General features: G+C 40.4%; 1 long non-coding RNA gene across 1 annotated transcript; it reads right to left on the bottom strand.

Moving 5' to 3' along the window:
- Positions 1-13,226: 13,226 nt before the first annotated feature.
- On the bottom strand, positions 13,227-20,185 carry LOC130536651 (uncharacterized). Its single transcript, XR_008953421.1, has 3 exons — positions 15,611-20,185; positions 14,678-14,836; positions 13,227-14,276 (listed from the first exon to the last, which is right to left on the bottom strand). It is a non-coding gene; the product is annotated as an uncharacterized LOC130536651 (long non-coding RNA).
- Positions 20,186-20,560: the final 375 nt, after the last annotated feature.

Genomic DNA, 20,560 nt, shown 5'->3' with positions numbered 1-20,560 from the left:
CAGGTATGCCAGTCCCGTGGACCGGTGAACCCTAAAAGGGGATTTGTGTCCGGGTTCTAGGAATGCCCAGAGAACCCGAGTGGGAGGTGCTAGCTGGTAGTGTCAGGGCCGGAACAAGATCCAACGATTATGGTTGAAGTAAATGGGCGATCACTTGAAGCGATGGTTGACTGCGGAGCTTCTTTCACCTGTATCCGACCTGAAGATGCTATACATCTCCCCATGTCTGGTCAATTAGTTCGGACAGTCGGGTTTGAGGGTATGAACCAGCTGATTCCTCTTACAAAACCAGTTGAGCTCCGAGATAAAAATCAAAAGATTGTAATTCCTATATTAGTGTCAGAACATACACCTATCGCACTTTTGGGGAGAGACGCATTGTGTAAATTGAAACTGCATCATACGATGCACACCAGACGGATGCCAAATTGACATGCCGAACGAAGTTCAACAACTGTTTGTGACAACAGACACTAATGCTAACCCAATTGTGTTTTGGATTGGAAATCTTAGTTCCAGTCTGTTGCAACCAATTGAAACATGGAAAGAATTCATTGAGACGAATATGCCTGAGACGACACTACCCGAGTGTCCCCTGCATTGTACACTTAAATATTTTAAAAACACTACTCATTTGGATCTTGAGAAATGGCAAGCTGCTCAACCAAAGCAGGTCTCGCTGAGCGCATCTTCCATCATTTTGGGGCCACAAGGTGTGGCGATGAGAGTTGATGAAAATGAATATTTGGACAGGGAATTTGAAGTTCCCAGCAGTGTCCCACACATAACATTGTGAGTGATGGATGGTTATCACCCAAAAGATCTTGAGCCAATGATGACTGAGGCTGGCAGAGTAATTTTTGAACCATTAGAAGAACATCAAAATGTTTACAGTTGTAAAGATCGACGAGTTCTCAAAATTATAATTGCAGCTCAAGGACAGGGACAGCCACAGACTGCACGAATGACGCATGAAACAATTTACAGTGCTAAAATTTTGAGATTAGACGGTAACATTTGGATTATTTAAAAGAAAAGATGTTGAGACAAGTTCCTGAATCTCTGTGGTCAAAACACAGTACTGATATTGGACTGGTTAAGTCATCCCAACCAGTGAAGGCTCACCAGGAACTGTACCTCCCTGGAAAAACCAGTATCCTCTGAAAGAGGAAGCAGTTCGGGGCATTGAACCTCAAATCGAGGGCCTGGTATGAGCAGGAGTTTTAAGAATTGTTCAGAATCCATGGAGTAACACACCTTTGCTTCCAGTCAAGAGACCTGATGACACATATCGCCTGGCTCACGATTTGAGAGCAATGAATGAGTTTGTTGTTGACTTTCCAGCAGACGTACCTGATCCACATACTCTACTTGCTCAAATCCCACCAGAAGCTTCTCATTTTACAGTTGACCTCTGTGGAGCCTTTTTCAGTGTTCCACTGAGTGTTGAGAGTCAGGGATTGTTTGGATTTACTTACAATGGGCAATTTTATGAATATTTGAGACTTCCACAAGGGTTTAAATATAGTCCTCACATTTTTAATAAAATATTGAAAGAGGATTTGGATGGAACTAATCGCCTACTAAGCAGTACTGTACTCCAGTATGTTGATGACATCATCATTTGTTCCCTAGACAGAGATACATGTCATAAAGACTCAGTCACATTTTTACGATTGCTGGCAGAAAAGGGACACAAAGCTTCTCAAAAGAAATTACAATATTAATATAATATAACAGGGAAAAGTGGTCTATTTAGGCCAATTGATTGCAAAGGGACAGAGATGTATTTCTGATAATCATTTGGAGGCAATTCGCAAGGCTCCAAAGCCCCGGACAGTTAGAGAGATGATGACATTCCTTGGCATGGCAGGATACTCCTCTGCATGGATAGATGACTATGCCAGTTTAACAGGGCCTCTGAGAGCCATTATCAAAGATACTGGGAATGCTCAATTACACGGTAATCTGATTTGGACAACAGATGGTTTGTTGGCTTTTGAAACAGTCAAACAGCGTCTTCAAGAGGCTCCAGCTCTGGCGCTTCCTTATGAAGAGAATTATTTTATCTTGTTAGCATCTTTTATCTTATTAGCATGTGTTATACTATATGTTTTTGTTTTATGTTACAGTTAGTTTAGAAGTTAGGGATAGTATATAATCTTTAGTAGGAATACACATAAGCAAGTCAGTTGACCCTTTCTTGACATGAATACTGCTTAGACAGTTGGAGCCAGGCAGACAGGAAATGGTAGACTCTCATCGTAAAACGTGACAGCATAATTTACTGGTGATTGATAAGTTCCTGGACAGGAATATGGCCTCTGACTGGGCCATTTGGGAAGACAATGGAGAAGAAGGACTGCACCAACACCGAAGGAGGCTGGATGAAGAAGATGAGGTCATCCAAGAAGAAGGACTGGATTGGACTGAATTAGCATCAATAATTTACATATGTTTTTCTATATAAACTGGGCCAAGGGATAGTTAGGTTGTCAGACTTCATGCCCTGACAATGGACTCTGTTATTGTAGGGTTATGAACTGGCCCGGAGCTCTGTAATATTTGTATCTTGAATTGATTCTATGTGCTAAATACATTTTGAAATTGGTATTTGTTTACTTGAAGTCTTCATTTAAAGAACATGCAGATTGGCAGTGACACACGAGAGGTATTGCAATCCAACACTGACTATTCTAAAAATTTCTTACTATACGTGTAAACTTCTACAGGAGGCAAGCATGCATGTGCGGTGCTTTGTCAGCCAAAGGGAACAAGGACGAGCCGATTGCATACTATTCCACTGCCTTTTCCGAGGTCGAGATGGGACTTCCGCTCTGTTATCGAGCACTGGTGGGGACCTATCTGATGCATGAAAAGGCATCATCTGTCACGATGGGTTACCCTGTGACTATTCTTTGTCATCATAGTTTGCGAAACCTGTTGAATTATGGTAAATACACGTCGACAATGCCCAGACTGAGAGACTATCACAGATTGTTGGAGCAGGAAGATGTCACCCTGGTTAGGTGGGCGACTGCTAATCCGTCTGAAAATCTGCCAACCCCTGAGGATGGAGAACCACATGACTGTGTTCTGACAGGGCTCTTGTTATTGGCTTGGCAAAAGTTTGAGTGCTGGTCATGCAATCGTGGAACCTCAAGGCTCTAATTTTGTTGTTGTAAAGGCCGAAACGATACTCCAACCAGCCTCTGCACAGCTTGCAGAACTTGTGGGGCTAACAGAAGCTTGTCTTTTGGCAGAGGGAAAGAAAGTGACCATCTACACCGACTCGGCATGTGCACACAATGTGTGTCATCTGTTTGGGGCAGTGTGGAAGAGTAGAGGTTTCAAGAAGACAGACGGTTCTCCCATTCAGCATCATGCTCAGATCATGAAACTTCTACAAGCCATGATGAAACCAAAAGAAATAGCTATTGCTAAATGTGCAGCACACAAAACCGACCAGTTTAGGATTACACGAGGAAATCAAGCTGCCGATGATGCAGCAAAAGCAGTTACGGGAGCAAACAAGCCTGGCAAGGTCTTTTTGGTCACTCATGAGATAGATTTCGAGGAAAAAGTTACAGTACAGGTTGTTGTCATGCAAAATGGTGTTTCTCCCTTGGATAAACAACTTTGGCAGGATAGGGGGGCCATTAAAGATTCTTCTGGAATCATGAGGACTTGATCGTGGCACCCCCAGATCTTTTGGGTCTGATGATCCTGGAGGCACATGGGTTGGCCCATGTTGCAAATCACTAAACAATATGGTTTTGGGGCTCCTTATCTGGTTGAAGAAATTGATTATGTCATTGGCCGATGTGCTATCTGCCTGAAAAACAATGTTCGCCGTGGGGTGACAGTTCCTCCGGGCTATGTTTCAACGCCCACAGGTCCAGGCAAAGGTCTGGCACCTCTTCCTGGCACCGCAGGAAGAGGCACAACAGAGACTCGACGAGCAGAGGAGCACCTCAGTGCAACTGGGAGATAAGGTATTTGTAAAGGTGTTCTGGAGAAAGTGGTTTGACAAGCGTCGTGAGGGTCCGTTTCAAATCAAATCAAATAAATCTTTATTTATATAGCATCTTTTACAATCAAAATTGTTTCAAGGCACTTGCCAGAATCCCAGGGCCTAACCCCCAATAAGTAACAGTGGCAAGGAAAAACTCCCCTTTACCAGGAAGAAACCTTGATCAGGACCAGGCTCATGTAAGGGGACTCTCCTGCTGATGGCCGGCTGTGTAGAGAGAGAGGGGAGGAGGGAGGACAGGTAGATGATAGAATGGAGAGGAGAGGAGAGGAGAGGAGAGGAGAGGAGAGGCACAGAGCACAGAAACACATACAAAAATACACAAGCCGCCGGCCAGTCAGCGGGGCCGGAGGTCATCATGCAGCTCCGAAGGCGGCAATACCTGTAAATGAATACAGGGGGGAGCAGAAAAACTACACAAAAATCAGCATAACTAGTCTACTTGATGATGAGGAGGAGAGGAGAGGAGAGGAGAGGAGAGGAGAGGAGAGGAGAGGAGAGGAGAGGAGAGAGGAGAGGAGAGGAGAGGAGAGGCACAGAGCACAGAAACACATACAAAAATACACAAGCCGCCGGCCAGTCAGCGGGGCCGGAGGTCATCATGCAGCTCCGAAGGCGGCAATACCTGTAAATGAATACAGGGGGGAGCAGAAAAACTACACAAAAATCAGCACAACTAGTCTACTTGATGATGAGGAGGAGAGGAGAGGAGAGGAGAGGAGAGGAGAGGAGAGGAGAGGAGAGGAGAGGAGAGGAAACCATGACCCAGTGGGGTGACAGAGGCCTGTCAGGTGATCATGAGCCCCCCCCCCCCCCACACACACACACACACTTCTGTATTCATTCGCCGCTTTTGGAGCTGCGTGATGACCTCCGGCCCCGCTGACCCACTCAGCTGGCGGCTTGCATAAATAGTGTATTTTTGTATGTGTTTCTGTGCTCTGTGCCTCTCCTCTCCTCTCCTCTCCTCTCTATCATCTACCTGTCCTCCCCCCTCTCCTCTCTCTCTACCCAGCCGGCCATCAGCAGGAGGGTCCCCCTCATGAGCCTGGTCCTGCTCAAGGTTTCTTCCTGTTAAAGGGGAGTTTTTCCTTGCCACTGTTGCTTCTCTGGGATTAGGCCCTGGAATTCTGGAAAGCGCCTTGAAACAATTTTGATTGTAAAAGACGTTATATAAATAAAGATTGATTTGATTTGATTTGATTTGATTGACCTGCCAAAGAGTACAGACATGTTTTTCAACAAGGCAGCTAAAGTTGTTATATAACAGATTCTATTGAATAATGACCCCCTAATTAAATTATGATATAAATTTATTTGTTTTATTTGCCCCTTGGGGAGAGGAAAATAATAGGAAGATTACAAAGAAGGTCAGGCAGACAATAAACATAATAATAAAAGACTGCAAACTGGGCAGTGCTAGTCAGGCCTCAGGTCTTCTGGTTAAAAGTATGTCAGAGTGAGCCTATTCACTGACAGTGATGACAAAACCTGTGGGTGAGAACAATATATTTCGAATACTAATAAACTAAAACATTTTGTGGTCATTTTTCCATTTTTATGCCACAACTCTATACACTGCCCAAGAAAATGGCTGTTTAGGCATTTAAATTAGTAAATCCTCCAATTATATATTGAGTTTCAAACCTGCTGGAGGAAATTTGTCAGTTCATGTTGACTAGTGATCAATTATCTTCTGCTTCTACTAGCCCTTTGTGCAACTGTTAAATGTATTTGACAACATCCAACGGTCATCACAGTTAAACACTAACCTTCTAAATAGGAAATATAAAGACCAATGACTCCTGCGGGCTTAACTATGAGGACACACACACGCAAACACAAAATTGAAGGAGGACACTAAACAGGACATTTTGTCAACTACAATTATTGATGGGGACACCAAATCTGCCATTATACTTTTTGGCAGATACTGGACAACAAGTGTAAAAATCAGAGGGAAAACATTAATATTTATTTTCAGTATAGTTAGAATCCTATACACTGTAAGATGTAGGTTTATCATTCTGTTTGAGTCTATAATACTGTGATTTAATTATTTCATTCTGTAATTTGATTTGTTTTTGTTCAGATAACCTAAAACATAACAGAAACAAATGAGGCAAAGACAACAGTGTTGAATTTTACTTGCAAGGAGGACGGAGAGATGTGCTCAGTTACACATCTCCAACACGTCCTGAGGCACACCTCTCGCCACCCTTCTTTTTAGGATTAGGATTTAGGATTAGGAAGTCCCTAGTTACACAGAATTCAATTGTGCCTAAAGGGAGGGGGGAACACAAGAATAGCAGGGTCCATTCATAGTAAAACATGTGAACCATAATGGTGAATATATGAACATGTCTTCATTGATTTATTAGCTTGGCTTTCACACACACAGCACATCCTTCCATACAATGTAAATACATACACAAAGAGGAGAAATTATCCTGCGTCCCATGCTGTTATCGGCAACTCCAATCAATGTTGCATCCTGATACTCCTTACAGCGGCTGTATCCTGTTGTTCTTGAACATTGAACAGGTGTGCGAGCTCACACATTAAGCATCACGAACATTAAGCATTAACAAGTAATAAAAGCATAATGTGATGAGATACAATATAACAAGAGTAAAGAATATAACAAGGAAAAGCAAATAGGAGATAACTTTATTATAATGATTCTAACTGTTTTTATTATCAAAGCTAAGGGGCTTTTAATTATTATTTCTGGACCCCCCCTTTCTCCCATAAAACTATGGGAGAATCTACCAAAGTCGGGTGTAGGACAGCACTGCTCTCCGTGTCACCAGCCTGGTACCTGAATTAGAGAGCCCATAACTTGAGTGATGTTTATTAATTAGTTATTTTTGATTTAATGAGGATGGGCCATCGTTAGGCTCATTGTCCAATTGCTGTTTGGATAAATCAGTTGCTCTATGAAATTCACCTCGGCTGCCTTCTGTTGGGGTCCAGGGTTCCGTGTTGTGTTTGGTTTTTCCTGCAGGGGGCGTGGAAGAGTCAATATTGGCAACAGCTGGCGCTGCAGGCAGGCGCACCAGTCGGCAATTTCCATCAGGCCACCTATTTAAGGAGGGAGAGCATGCCTACCAGCGTCAGAGTGTTTTGGCGGTTTCCCTGCTTGTTTGAGTTCACCACACTGTCTTGCTGGACTTGTGAACACGCAGAACCTGACTTCTGTGTTGGCTCTGCGTTGGAGCTCTCTTTGTGCCCCGGAAGTTTGGATGAGTGCTTCACTGCAGTCCAGGAGGACTGCCATTTTGAGTTTGTTAGATAAAACCTGTTTTGGGACTTTTTTTTATCACTGCATTCTTGCCTGTTTTGGGGTCCTGTCAAAACCCAACCCTAACACCTTCTTTGGAGCAGATTGTTTCTACTTCAGCATCTTTTCAACCATCACTTGATGCGCATGATGTTCCACTGTGAACAGATGAGATCTGATTTTCATTCTTATTTATCACAAAGCTGAATTTTGACTGGCTTTTCTCAGCGTTGAGCAATTTTCTCTCAGCGGCCGGTTATTGTGTTTTCTTCCTCATCATGACAGAGACAACAATGTCATGCAGTTTCTGCAAACAAAGAACAAACAATGTAGAGATGATGGCATTTGGGACTGTTGGTAGCTATAATTATCATAAACTCTGAAAAGATATTCAAAGACAGAGATAAAACAGTTGTGACCTTCTGAAATTGTTTGTTAAAACTGACCAATAAAAGAGGACAAAAAGAATAAAGTGTCCCAGTGTATGTGACCTTCAACAGTGGAAATATAATGTGAAAGAATTGCACTTTCCAGAAGAAAGCTGATTTGTTACATTGGTACATTAAGAGGAAAATATGTGCCTCACACTCATTTTTGTACATTTGTGTATACTGTGACTATAAATTAAAATTATGTTCTGTGATTTATTTTGTTGTAGTGAAAAATGTTAATATATTATTCTTTCGAGCATTTTAGTAAGTGGAGCTGTTATTAAATTAAATTAAATTAATGCATTCCATCAATGCATCAATCAATTCATCAATTCATCCATGTCAAGAATATAAATTGCCAATCAAAATCAGATCATCAGTAGTAAATTGATGTATGGATTTGATGTAACTAGGTATTTCAGGCATTTCAACAGACCACAGACCTGATTTCGGTTGCCACGGAAAACCCAGATGCTGTCACAACTGATTGAATTACTGCCATCAGTGAATCAATCCGATGGAATTGAATGTCAAGAATTAGCACAGGCAACTCCATCCGTGGAGACAGGTAGACATCCAACTGCCAGTGAAGAAAAAGCTGCAACTCACATAAATGGGTTCATTCAATATTCATCAATGTGATTATTGGAAGAAAGTTCCACCCCAGTCGAGTAGATAGCAGTGCTAGGAAGTGATAATACCAGGCAAAAGACATTAAATAATAACCAAAATGTAGGGGAACTTTAGAGTGTTGCAGGCAAACTCCACATAGAAAACTGGAATCAAACCCCAAATTTTGTTGCTTTGAGGCCTCTACTACAAAAGTGGTGGTGTTCAGAGGAAACTTTGTGAAAATGTTTTGATGTTGATTTAAACAGCTGCATGATCAAAGTGGGCCCTATTTCATGTGATGCTGCAACGGACAAAGAAGAAACAGGTGTGCAAATGAAAGCACGCAATGTGAAGAAGTGAGGTAACGAGTATATGAGGTGGAACATGACTACATCAGTTGAGGTAAATATGCAGAACCTGGGAAGTGGTAGAAATTAAAGAGTCGGCTGGCTGGCGGAAACTGTGAGGGGAGCTTAATGAGTAAAGTGTAGGTGAAAAAGAGAAAGGAAAGGTTAACAATGGGGGGCAGGCCTGTAGCTGGCAGAGAAGACATGCTGTTTAGGAGTAATGAGGAGGGACAGTACTGGCAATAGGCACATCACAAGGGTCAGATCAGATTAGGTTGGAGGCAGAAGTAAAGGCCAGACTGAGGTGAGTTAGACAGGAAGGAAGAGGAGGGAGCACTGCATATTTTGGGATAAGAATGGAGTTGCCAGGCAGGAGGCAAAGAAAGTGGAAATATGTTGGAGGAAAGCTGGAAGAGGAGGTGCTTTAGCAATTTCATGAATGGAACGGCCTGATAATAGGAGAACATTTGATATGCCTTTCCCTGTGTCCACATATAAGCACAGTGTCATATAAGCACAGTGACATCCCACCTGTGTGTAGTGTAGCACAATGCAACAGAACAGAGTAATTTTAGTTCATACCCTATTCATCTGGGTTACTTCAATGCTTCAACAAGCAGCTGACTCATTGTTGCTCAGCAATTTACTGGTTTCTCACTTGCAACACTGAGTCAGATAAGGTCATCTAAAGGAGGACTGGTGTTAGAGACAATGTCAGGGTATTCACGAGGACTCGCTCACGTGCACATGTAGGATAATAATGCATACTTGCAGTAGTTTCTAGTATAAAAGCTGAATTGTACATTCTGAATTAACTCTTCCAAAAATATAAGCCTCTTTTTAAGGTATTTTTACACAAAGTTCTGATTAAACTTTTGTTAGGTTCAAACTATTCATATACTGTAGCAATGCTGTAATCGCTTATTATCACTCCTGTGCAGAACCCTGTGACCTGCTTTAACTGATGTTCTATCGCCTCGGGATAGCAGGGGACAACCTGACCATCCTGTGACACTCCATCCTTATATGTTCCTTTTGTATATATCATGCTTTGTTTTATCATGTGACGCTTACGCTTTATCATGTGACACTTACACTTACGCTTTTTGTAATCTTACATGTTCGTGTGCTAATATAAAATAAACCTTGTCAAGGCTCACACTTTGTAGCTCACACTGCAGACGTGTGGGTTGCCCTTGCAGCAAGTAAACTGTAGCTTCCGTCTCATTCCTCTGAAGGCAACAGCACAGGGAGAAAACTGATCCTTTTCTCACCAACAACTTAAAATTAAATAAGGTAATTTACTGTACCATCCTGTTCTCATCCCAGGACAAAATTTCAATGCTCGGGTATGGTAATCCCTTTAAATATTATAAATAAGATTTCAGATTTCTCAGACCATGGTTGATTTTTCTCACCCATGACTCTGATTTGTTGATTATGCAAACACATTTAACCTCCAGAGAAGTGGACATACTGTGCTGTTATTCTTTTCCTTAAATTAAACACAGTCATCTACATTTCTGTGATGACATGATTATTTTATTTCATCTCCAGCATGGAATAAAAATAATAAAACCCCTTCAAGTCATCATAGGCTGACTATGGCTGCACAAATGCGAGCGGCTATTTGATATTAAATGTGGGCGCGTCTTGACAAAAAGATTAATGGTCTGTCTCATTTTCATTTTAATGAAACCAGATGGACGGCATCAGATCCAACACAAACATTGTTTCGAGAGCTTGATTTAGTGGCATTATAATTTTACCATTTTGTAACAGCTCAACGGTTTCCTAATGACATTGAAGATGAGGGAATGATTGGGGCGTGTTGCCTCCACGTGGGTTTGTTCCCATAATTCTGACATGCAGACGTGCACATGCTTCCCCCTGCATTCACTTCAAGGGCAGTTCAGCACCATGATTTTTTATGCTAATGCAGGATGTCATGCATGCACATCATAATGAGTGATTTAGTACCTGACTTTGCCTGATTATCTTGACATTCCTGTTACATCCAAAGGACGGAAACATTTCCTGTCCTCCGAAACCCAACATATTGGTGATGAATTTCAGCTCATAAAATTGACAAAACTGCATGTATCATTTGTTTTGACTCACATATCCCCTAAAGAAGTAACAGACTAATATTATTTCATGAATAGAATATAATAAAATAGAACAGAATAGAATATCAATCTATCAATCAATCAATCTTTATTTATATAGCATCTGTTACAATCAAAATTGTTTCTACAGAATCCTATGGCCTGACCCCAAAAAGCAACAGTGGCAAGGAAAAACTCCTCTTTAACAGGAAGAAACCTTGAGCAGGACCGGGCTCATAGGGGGACCCTCCTGCTGATGGGTAGAGAGAGAGGAGAAGGGGGAGGAGGACAGGTAGAGGAGAGAAGAGAATAGGTACAGTTAGAATAGAATAGAATAGAATATTTACCACCAATATCTCAAAGTTCCTGAAAATTTAAATTATTATAATCTTACTTAGATCTAAGTAATATTGAAGTATTTATCAAATGCAGCATTTCTTTTCCCATTTGTCCTACATTTAGGTGATTCAGACTTGATCAGTCACAGATGTCAACAAAGTCTGGTGATGAGGACCCACACACGCACACACACGCACACACACAGATACATACACATGCGTGCACAATGATGCCTCATCCACAGCAAAATAAGATGGAGATTTCATGATTTCACGATGCTAAAAGTCATACAAAACATTAATTGTTAAGCGTTTTGATAATAAATGGGCAGCATAACTATTGTTCAACTTTTTTTAATTGCCTAACCTCGTTTTAATAATCTTTGTTGGCACCATGTACCTGGGTATTCTACTGTACATTCCTGATGTAGTCAAAGACTTTATATTGTGAGTGAGTGAATGGCGTGTGTACCCATTGATGTACTGGTGTAGTAGAGTGACAGGTTTTTCAGAGAGCCTCAGCAAAATAATCAACTTTTTTGAAATATAGAGTACCTACAAATGGACGCAATGGTTACTGTGTTGGAGCAAGTAGATTGATGAATCAGTGGAGAGGCTTTTTAAATCGGTTTACACAGTATTGTTCTCACTTGAGTAGAAAGTGTGTTTGCGTGTGCAGGTATTGCAATGAGTGAATCACGCCGTCATGTAGTTTTCAATGAGTTTCAATCTGAATTTGCTATTGTTGGAAAAGGAGAAAATTGGTGATTGTTTTGAGGCAGTTTGATTTGGATGATCACAGCCACTTCAGCCGGATCCCAACAGACTGTCAGGATGCATGTCATGGTTACACATGAAAGGCACCTTTCCATATTCAAAAGGAAGAGATTGCCTGATGAATTCAGTATAACACAAGAGAATTTACTGCAGAAATCTGTAAATCTGTCTATCAACTTAATTCATCTCTCGCCAGTACACATCGTACATGTGTATATGTACTCCGCCAGACTCTTAGCATGGAGGGATTCCATTAAGTATAAAAGGCTGAATTAATAGTGATCAATGGCTCTGCTCATCGGTCACCAGGAGTGGTCCAACCAAACGCAGTGTCAAGATGGATGAAGGGACAAGAACAGAGAAAGGAGGCTGAGACTGTGTGGGAATAGAGCAGAGGGAAAGATGTAAAGGAGCGTGATGAGAAATAATGAGGTTCACTGTCCTCAAAAGACTTTTTTAAAGAATTGGCAATGGGCTCTAATAGATACCACAAAATACACACCTGTGTTACTTTGTGACAAACAGCTCATATGAAGGTGCAAGGTTTGTCAGGATATCAGTAAGGTTGCTTCACAGACAGTGAAAAAGATGTGCTTAGGTAAATCATTCATAGCCATGACAAGAATCAGTCACTGGATATTCTCCGGCCATGTTTGTTCCACAAACTTAACTTTTAAAAAAACAGTCCAGAGAAGAGGAATAAAGAGAACAAAGTGTGTGTGCTGGTAAGCTTGGATATATTTTAAAAAATGCCAGTGCTAACATTGCCCTGAGGATGAATGTTTATTTAGTGTGCTACAGTGCAATGGAACATTTGCTACCCAGCACACCATCACTGTAAAAAAGAAAAAGTTGAGAAAACGTAAAATTTCAAGGCAACATGATGCAAGAGATTTTTGAGTTTTCTCAACTTTTGCCTACTGTTGTTGACTTAACTAAGGTTTACAAGTTCTGACAAGAGTTCTGCCAACTTGGATCTTTCTGGTTTCAATGCCATGTATTTCTGCCTTCACCAAATGCAGATATTCTTGTTGAATAAACATACAATTATTCCTTCAATGGCATGTATTCCTAAATTCACCAAACACAGATATTCTTGTTGAATAAACATACAATTATTCCTTCAATGCCATGTATTCCTAAATTCACCAAACACAGATATTCTTGTTGAATAAACATACAATTTTTACTCCAGTGTGTTGAAAATTTACCTATATAAATAAAGGAAAATGTATGTTGCTGTGATTATATTTGAAAAATGCTAAATAGACATTGAATAAAACAAAGCACAACTGAATGTTATCTGAAATCTTATTTATTTTGTTGAACAGTGCAAAATGGCATGGCAACATGGCAAAATCTCACCATATATTGTCAACAACATAGACAATAATGAATTTTAACAGTTCAAACACTAAATATGCAACTCTTGTTAACTGGCAAATGATTATATCAGAGGCAAAGGGGTTTAACTACTGTGCACTTGAACAGGCTAAAGAACACAGTTAAAGTCATGTCTGGCTTCCCCATTAATAGTCACAGCAAAAGCTTTGTTTTCAGAGCCCTTATGCGATGTGAACATCGAGAACCGCCAAGCTCAAAAAAGATGGCCTGAATCGCTTCAAAGGTATACCTCATCTGCTTTGGATAATCAATGTTGAGGGCATACAGAAGGCCAAAGAGGTATGCCAAGGCAGTAGAGAGGTCTGGAATGTCATGTAGCATGATTTCCCCTTCCAACACAACTACCTGCTCTAACACAGATGTACCGGCATCGTCATCTTGTAGGATGGTGAGGATGGCAACAGATGCACCGTTCAGCACTGGTTCCAAATTGTCAGTGTCCCGAAGAAAACAGATGTATTATTGAGAGCTAAGAAAAACTAAAGACAAAATACATTTCTACTGATATGAACTTAAACTTCTGTACCATGCTGGTCATTTGACTCATGGAGGTTTTAATAAGAAAAAGCATCTTTTTCTTTAATTAATGACACAGTAGCTTTCACCCGCAAACTTTGTGATGAGTTTTGTACAAAAGTATTTTCTGCTACGGAACACCCACCAATAATGCCCAGCTGCTTCTCAGCAGAAAAAAAGGGAGTGAGAGTTATAAACTGCAATCCTCACTATAAAATGATCTGGACTGCACTGAGGAGGTGTATATTTTCATTCTGGATGAACTCATCCTTCAAAACATCTCATGGGAATTAGGAATTAGTTTTACTTGCATTACTTTGTCTGTACTTACCAAGCACTTCAGGAAAACCTTTGCTGCATCTTCTCGGAGGAAAATGGGCAGGCCTCTCAGTGCTGCTGTCTTTCGGTGGGACACAATGTCGGATGTCTAAAGAGTATTCAGTGGAAAACAAGCATTTCAATTAGTATATTCTATATATAATTATTATATACATAATGTACTTAAAAACAATGCAAAATCAGGACTCTTTTATAGTAATGAAGATAAAGGACCCAGCAACATGTAAAACTTAAAAAAAAATTAAAAAAATACAACACTGCAACCATGTTAACAATTTTACTTCACTTTTACAAATTAAAATTCTGTTAAATCAAATACCAACATAAACACAAATAATAACATAAAGCAATGACTGCTGACATTCATTTTTACTGACACACATCCACTAATGTGTTTTTGCTGAAGCTAACATCTTTTTCTGTTTCTCTTATGAGAGAAGTATATTCATACTCTTCTAAAAATGTCAGGCAAAGGAGCACTTCACTCACCTGTTCATCAAGTTTATCCAGGAGGTCTTCCATCTTCTCCCCAAGAGCTCCCTTCTTAGACCGGTACAGTTTCAGCAGACCAGGCACAAATTTGTCAAGGAATGCATTAAAAGTCCCCAGGAGGTCTTTGCTTGTGATCCGATGAAATTCCTTAGATATCTAAATAAGACAATCAACAAAATATTGCCATTTATTCAGCACAGAACATTCCTGGGTAGCTGTCTTGTGCAGTCTGCCCCATGTTCAATGCCTGACCATGTTATCAACAGTAAAACCTACTTCAAAAAGCTCTTGTGAATACGTCTTTTGCACAGGAATGGAAATACCCTCCACAAAAAACAGTATCAATATGCGAATGCATATTATCATGTTCCAGTGTTGCACCGAAATCTGTGACCAATCATATTCTGTGACCTGCCTTAGTATTCTTTCCCTAACCAGCCCTATTTCCACCAGTAAAAGAAAAAAAAATCCATGCCAAGTCAAAATTATGAGTTAAAGTCCAAATTTGGTCGTTTTTCTCCAGGTGAAACTACTTTAAATTTTTGTCTCATAATGTCTTTTTATTTCACAATTTCGATTTAGCATGGGGATTCTTTTATTCTTGTACAGGCAGAAATGGGCTCTTATAGGAGTGAAATGTTTAGGGTAAGAATATTAGGAAAGGTCAAAGAATCTATGGCATTTGTTAACATGGACCTTGAGGACTGACAATTCAATTGTCAGTCCTCAAGTCCTTGGGAGGATATAACATAACAAAAACACTGGCATTGCACATTTCTGGAGTGGGTGCAGTGTGTTGAGTGGGGGCCTTGAGTGGGGGTGGTAGCGCAAGGTATAATAAAGTTTGCCAATACCCCAGCAAATACCGGTACTGTACTTCTTCAATTATCGTCAATGTAGTATAATAACTTGTGCCTAGGACAGTCTTACCTCCTCAGAGGAAAACAGTGCAGGCCACCTCTCCTGGACCTCAGATACCATAGGTTGACACTCCTCGACCTCTCTTGAGGGAAAATGTCAGCGCCATCTTCTGCTGTATGACTGTCATGTTCTTTTGTTTCTTCTTCATTTCGTTGACCAGAGCAACTCTTTCCTCTTCAAGAGTAGAATCATCATGGTGTTGTGGATAATCTGGGACATGATTGACCTCTCCACGTTTGGGCTTTTTAAGGGTGAAAGGACTGTCCTCTCCATCTCCCCCTTTTCTTTTCCTGTTTACATTTACCTCATTGCAGCCTGCCCTACGAAGCTTTGATCTGTAGTTTCCAAGTTTGTGCTTGATACTTGCTTTCCATCCCTCGTAGCCTGTGATGCTACCTGGCTCCTTCAGACATGGATACTTGAGAACCAGCGCAGAAGCAACTGACTCAAGCTCATCTTTCTCGGGGTAGCCTTTAATTTCAAAAACTGCCGCTGCAATTTTATCCAAAATCTCCATCTTTATGTCTCTTGTCACTGCAAGGCCCTTCTTAGATTTTTCGTATGTCACATTAGCCTTACACAATTTCAGTTCAACATCATATGAAAACTTGGGGATAGGAAATGGAGAGGGCCACTCTGAGACATGCCTTAAGTTCATCTGGATAGAATCGGTCCAGCTAGGCCTGAAATCTTCATAGTGAACACTTACTGTGTCCTGGGAAAAGACTGAAGAAGAGGACACTGAAGCAGTGGACTGGTTAAGTGGAGATGAATCACAGTCCCACATTATATGCAGGACTGCACGCTCAGCTGGTAATTCAGATATTGCCGTCAGGTTGCATAGTGCATTTCCAAACTCTGGATCCTCAAACTGTAGTGAGAAATCACCTCGAAGTTTGAGTCTTTAAGTATATCAATCAACTGCCCCACAGATGCTGGTACTTCAGGAAGCTGGACTCGCCAGCCTTCTCTGGAGGAAAGAACTAACCGAAGTAACAAAGTCTGAAAAGAGGAGAGAGAAAAGGTGGGAGAAAATGAATAGTCAAACCTGATTAGAAAACAGTTGACACCTATACCATACGGCTGCAAATGAGGACCTTTTTCCATATTAATCTGCTGATTATGTTTGATTTGCAAATAATTTAGTCTACAAATGTAAAAAAAAAACTAAAGTCTATATTCATTTCATTTCCTTCAATTCATTCAGCACAAAACTAATACCTAATGAGAGAAGAAAGGAGAGAGGTGAGAGAGTGCGTGAGAGGAGAGAAGAGAAAGGAGTTGATGAGGGGAGGATAGAGGGGGGTGAGTGGGGAGAAGAGAGATAGTAAGGAGAAGAAAGAAGAGTGTGGAGAAGAAAAGAAAGAGCAAGAGGAAAGGAGTGAGGAAGGGGAGCAGAGGACAATAGAGGAGAGGAGAGACAGAGGGTGGATGAGAGGAGAGACAGAGGGTGGATGAGAAGGGAGATGAGGAGAAGAGGAGACAGGGTGTAGGGAAGAGAACATACCATTTTGAGTTGCTTTAATGGAGAAGGAACGTCCTTGGGGTCACCATCAGCTTTCCACCAACTGTGTATGCTGTTAGAGGGTGGTAATCCGTCAGTGCATCTGGATCCAGGACAAGAAGGTCTGCACAGGTGTGTTCAACAAGCTCATAGGACCTGAAATGTTCAATGTACCAGGAACACAGTCTTTTACAAATGAATCTCACCTCCTCTGCATTGACAAGAATGGTCACAATCTTATGGAATTCTGGGAGGCCACTGCATTGCCCAGCAGATAAAATCATGCCCGCCACATACTGTGTCCCATGCAGGTGAATCGTTTTAGACAGAGACACACTGTCTAGATGAGGGTACTTCTTCTGTATTTCACACTTAAGTGATGGATCCAATTCTGAAACCCTGACCACTTTCACATTTTCAACATAGAGTTTTGGCTTGAAAAGGTTCCCGCTATCCAGATGGTATGCCATCATCTGCTGGTTTTTCGAGGAAAGAGTGAGCAGCACATTTTTCCAGTTGTGAGTGTCATGGACCACCTTTTTAAAGAAGCTATGTTTTGCTTCAAATCTCATCGTCCACAATTCCACTAAAGGCCCATAGCCGCATATAAGATGTGGGTAGTGGTCAGTGAAGTGGTGTTTTGGCCTCAGTCTGAAGTCCGGAAAGGTACTGGTGAGCAGCAGGCGATGATCCAGTAGTTTGCAAGATAAATAACACAATGCTTCCTCAGAGAGTCTGTTTGACACAACAATGTCAACAATTTCCTTGAGGTCCATTAAAATCTCCCATGCTGGCTCCTGTTCTGGTATCTTACATCCAATTATAAAAGGAAGTAAGCGCAGCAGTGTCCAATTTTCATGTCCATTACCAGCAACTGTTCCTTTTTCAAAGCTTGCTTTTGGAATTTTTTGAGGCTTGTTTACTTTGTCTGAATATTTGTAGGGAAATAATTTTATGAAGTTATTTAATGCATCAAATGTAATGAAACCTTTGGAGATCAGATTTTTCAAACATAAGGAGAACTCCAAAGGGATGACACCTTCAAAAAGGTCATGCAAAACATCTGGAGGAAATCCGGTTATTGGGTGAAAGTACAGTAGATGTTTGCCCAGTACACATTCCCTTTTTACCCCATTAACACTTTGGAGGTTGTCAGTCTGCCTAAGCTCTTCCAGAAATGTATTGTGTTGATCAACACCCCTCAGCTGGAAGTCATTAACTTCAGTGGTTGCAATTTGGTCCCTACTTATCAAACAAAAGCGACAGAACTTGTCAACAGTAAAACTTTCAGAAAAGCCTGCCAGACCATGTGCACCAAGGTTATCAGCACTTACACAATATACAGTGCCTTTAACAAACTGACCCACAACTTCCACAACAATTCCCTCTTGTTCTAGACACCTTATATCATTAATCAATGGCTCAAAAAACTTTTCATAACCATATTGTTTGACATCCACACTTTTACCTAAGAGAGCTAGCTGAATTGAACTGAGATTCGATTGGAATCTGGCTGGTCAATTTAGAACTACCCAATATACTGCAGTAATCTTATGAAGTTTTCTAGAGGTGCCCAGTGGGTTACAAACTTCAAAATCATCATTATATAACACCAAACTGATACATAAGTTTTGCTGTCCCAGTAGCTTATTGTCCTTGTAATACTTGCCATCTTGAAAAGACTTAAGGTGTCCAGATAAAGCTTCTTGATTAAATACAATTTGGTCCAAAAAAATCTGCCCGTCTGAGTAAAGTCTCAAGTATCTTAGTGAAAGATATATAAACAAAAGAGTTTTTATGAGCTGTGTTGTACAGATATTCTGTGGGTTCTAGAACAGAAAAGTGCTCTTTGAAATATATATTCCTTTGGTGATCTGTAGATAGGGAACCTTTCTCCGATGTTGTTAAAAGGAGTGGATTAGTTTGAACTATAGCATTAGAAATTTCTTGCAAAACAGAATCATTTACTTCAATTTCATGTTTTGAAAGGATCTCTTTGACACTGTTGAGAGCATGAATGTTAGAGAAAGAGAGCAGGTTACGCAAATCCTCTACAATCTTTTGTGTTGCAGCTCAAGAAACATGCAACACTGTTTGCATACACAGAAAGAGAGAAGCCAATTTTTGTTCAAGTGTCTCACTATCCACATCCTTTACAATCTCTTCAACCTCATCTGGTCTCACAATATTATAAGCTGATGTTCCTGCGTCACTATCAGATTGCTCAGTTTCAATTATCTCATCTTCAGGAACAGTTCTTGCAATTGTTCGAAAATCCTCAAGTGTACAATTTTTATGGTTTCGACTTCTGTGAGAACTGAGGGTTGGGCAAATGTTTGTTTTAAAGGTACACCTTAGAAAGGGACATTGTACAGTTTCTCGGTTCTTTAAATGATGTCCAAGATGGTTCCAAAAAGTTTTTTCACTGCAAATCTCCTTAAAATCACACAATTCACATTGAAATGTTGAATTTTTGTGGATTTTCTCTATTGAGTGTGATCTTGAGAGGTGTGATCGTAATGCTCCAGGTGTTTTATATACACATACACAGTCTGTGTGAATGCAAGGCCAATGTGCACCTTGTCCGTGATGAAGGCAAAAATGTTTCAGAAGAGTCTCTTGACTGGAGCTTGTGAATTTGCAAAATCTGCACTGCATGAAATCCACCCCTGAAACACAAGAGACACATAGGACACAATCAGTTTTGCTAAAAGCACTTTTGCAACAGTCCCTGTAAACATAAAATAACAATACAGATTTACTTCCCCAATTTGTGATGCTCCATGACTGGATAGGCAATATCCAGGGTGAATTTGTCATGCAGGGAGAAGAGGATATATCAAATGGCCAATGTAATTCCTAACTTACCAGACTGTCCTTGCTGTTCTATTATTTTCCTTTACCCATTTAGTTGTTATATCCATATTACTAATGATTACTGATTTTAAAGTCTCATTATGTCCATAGTTTGTGAAAGCACCAACTGTCATCACTACAATATTGTTGCAATATTAATAAAAGTATTTCGTCAAAAACATTATATTCTGAATGTACTTATAAGAAAACTTAGAAGTTTAAAGAGACTTTGAAGTATTACATATTAGACTATTAAGTTAAACTTATTATTGGGATTGAAATCTCCTGATATGAAAAAAATATATATCATGATAAGAATTTTATCAATATTGCCTGCAGCCCTACTTGCCTGAAATCTAATTGTAACAGTCATTATGGGATAAAACATCCATATATAACACACAGAAGGAATCCCTAGATGCAGGAGCTGAACACATCAACAAGCCAAAACCAGAGACAACATGAAAAAAGTATGTAGGGAATCATATTAACTTATATATGACCACTCTTCTACTATATCTTCTACTATATCAGGCATATAATTGCTAACATACGTGACGTGTAACATAAATGCAAACGTAAATTCAAACATTTGTCTT

This window comes from Takifugu flavidus, chromosome 13 (assembly GCF_003711565.1).
Source record: "Takifugu flavidus isolate HTHZ2018 chromosome 13, ASM371156v2, whole genome shotgun sequence".
Lineage (NCBI taxonomy): Eukaryota > Metazoa > Chordata > Actinopteri > Tetraodontiformes > Tetraodontidae > Takifugu > Takifugu flavidus.
The sequence above is the reverse complement of the archived record's forward strand: the minus strand, read 5'-3'. Positions and strand labels throughout refer to the sequence as shown.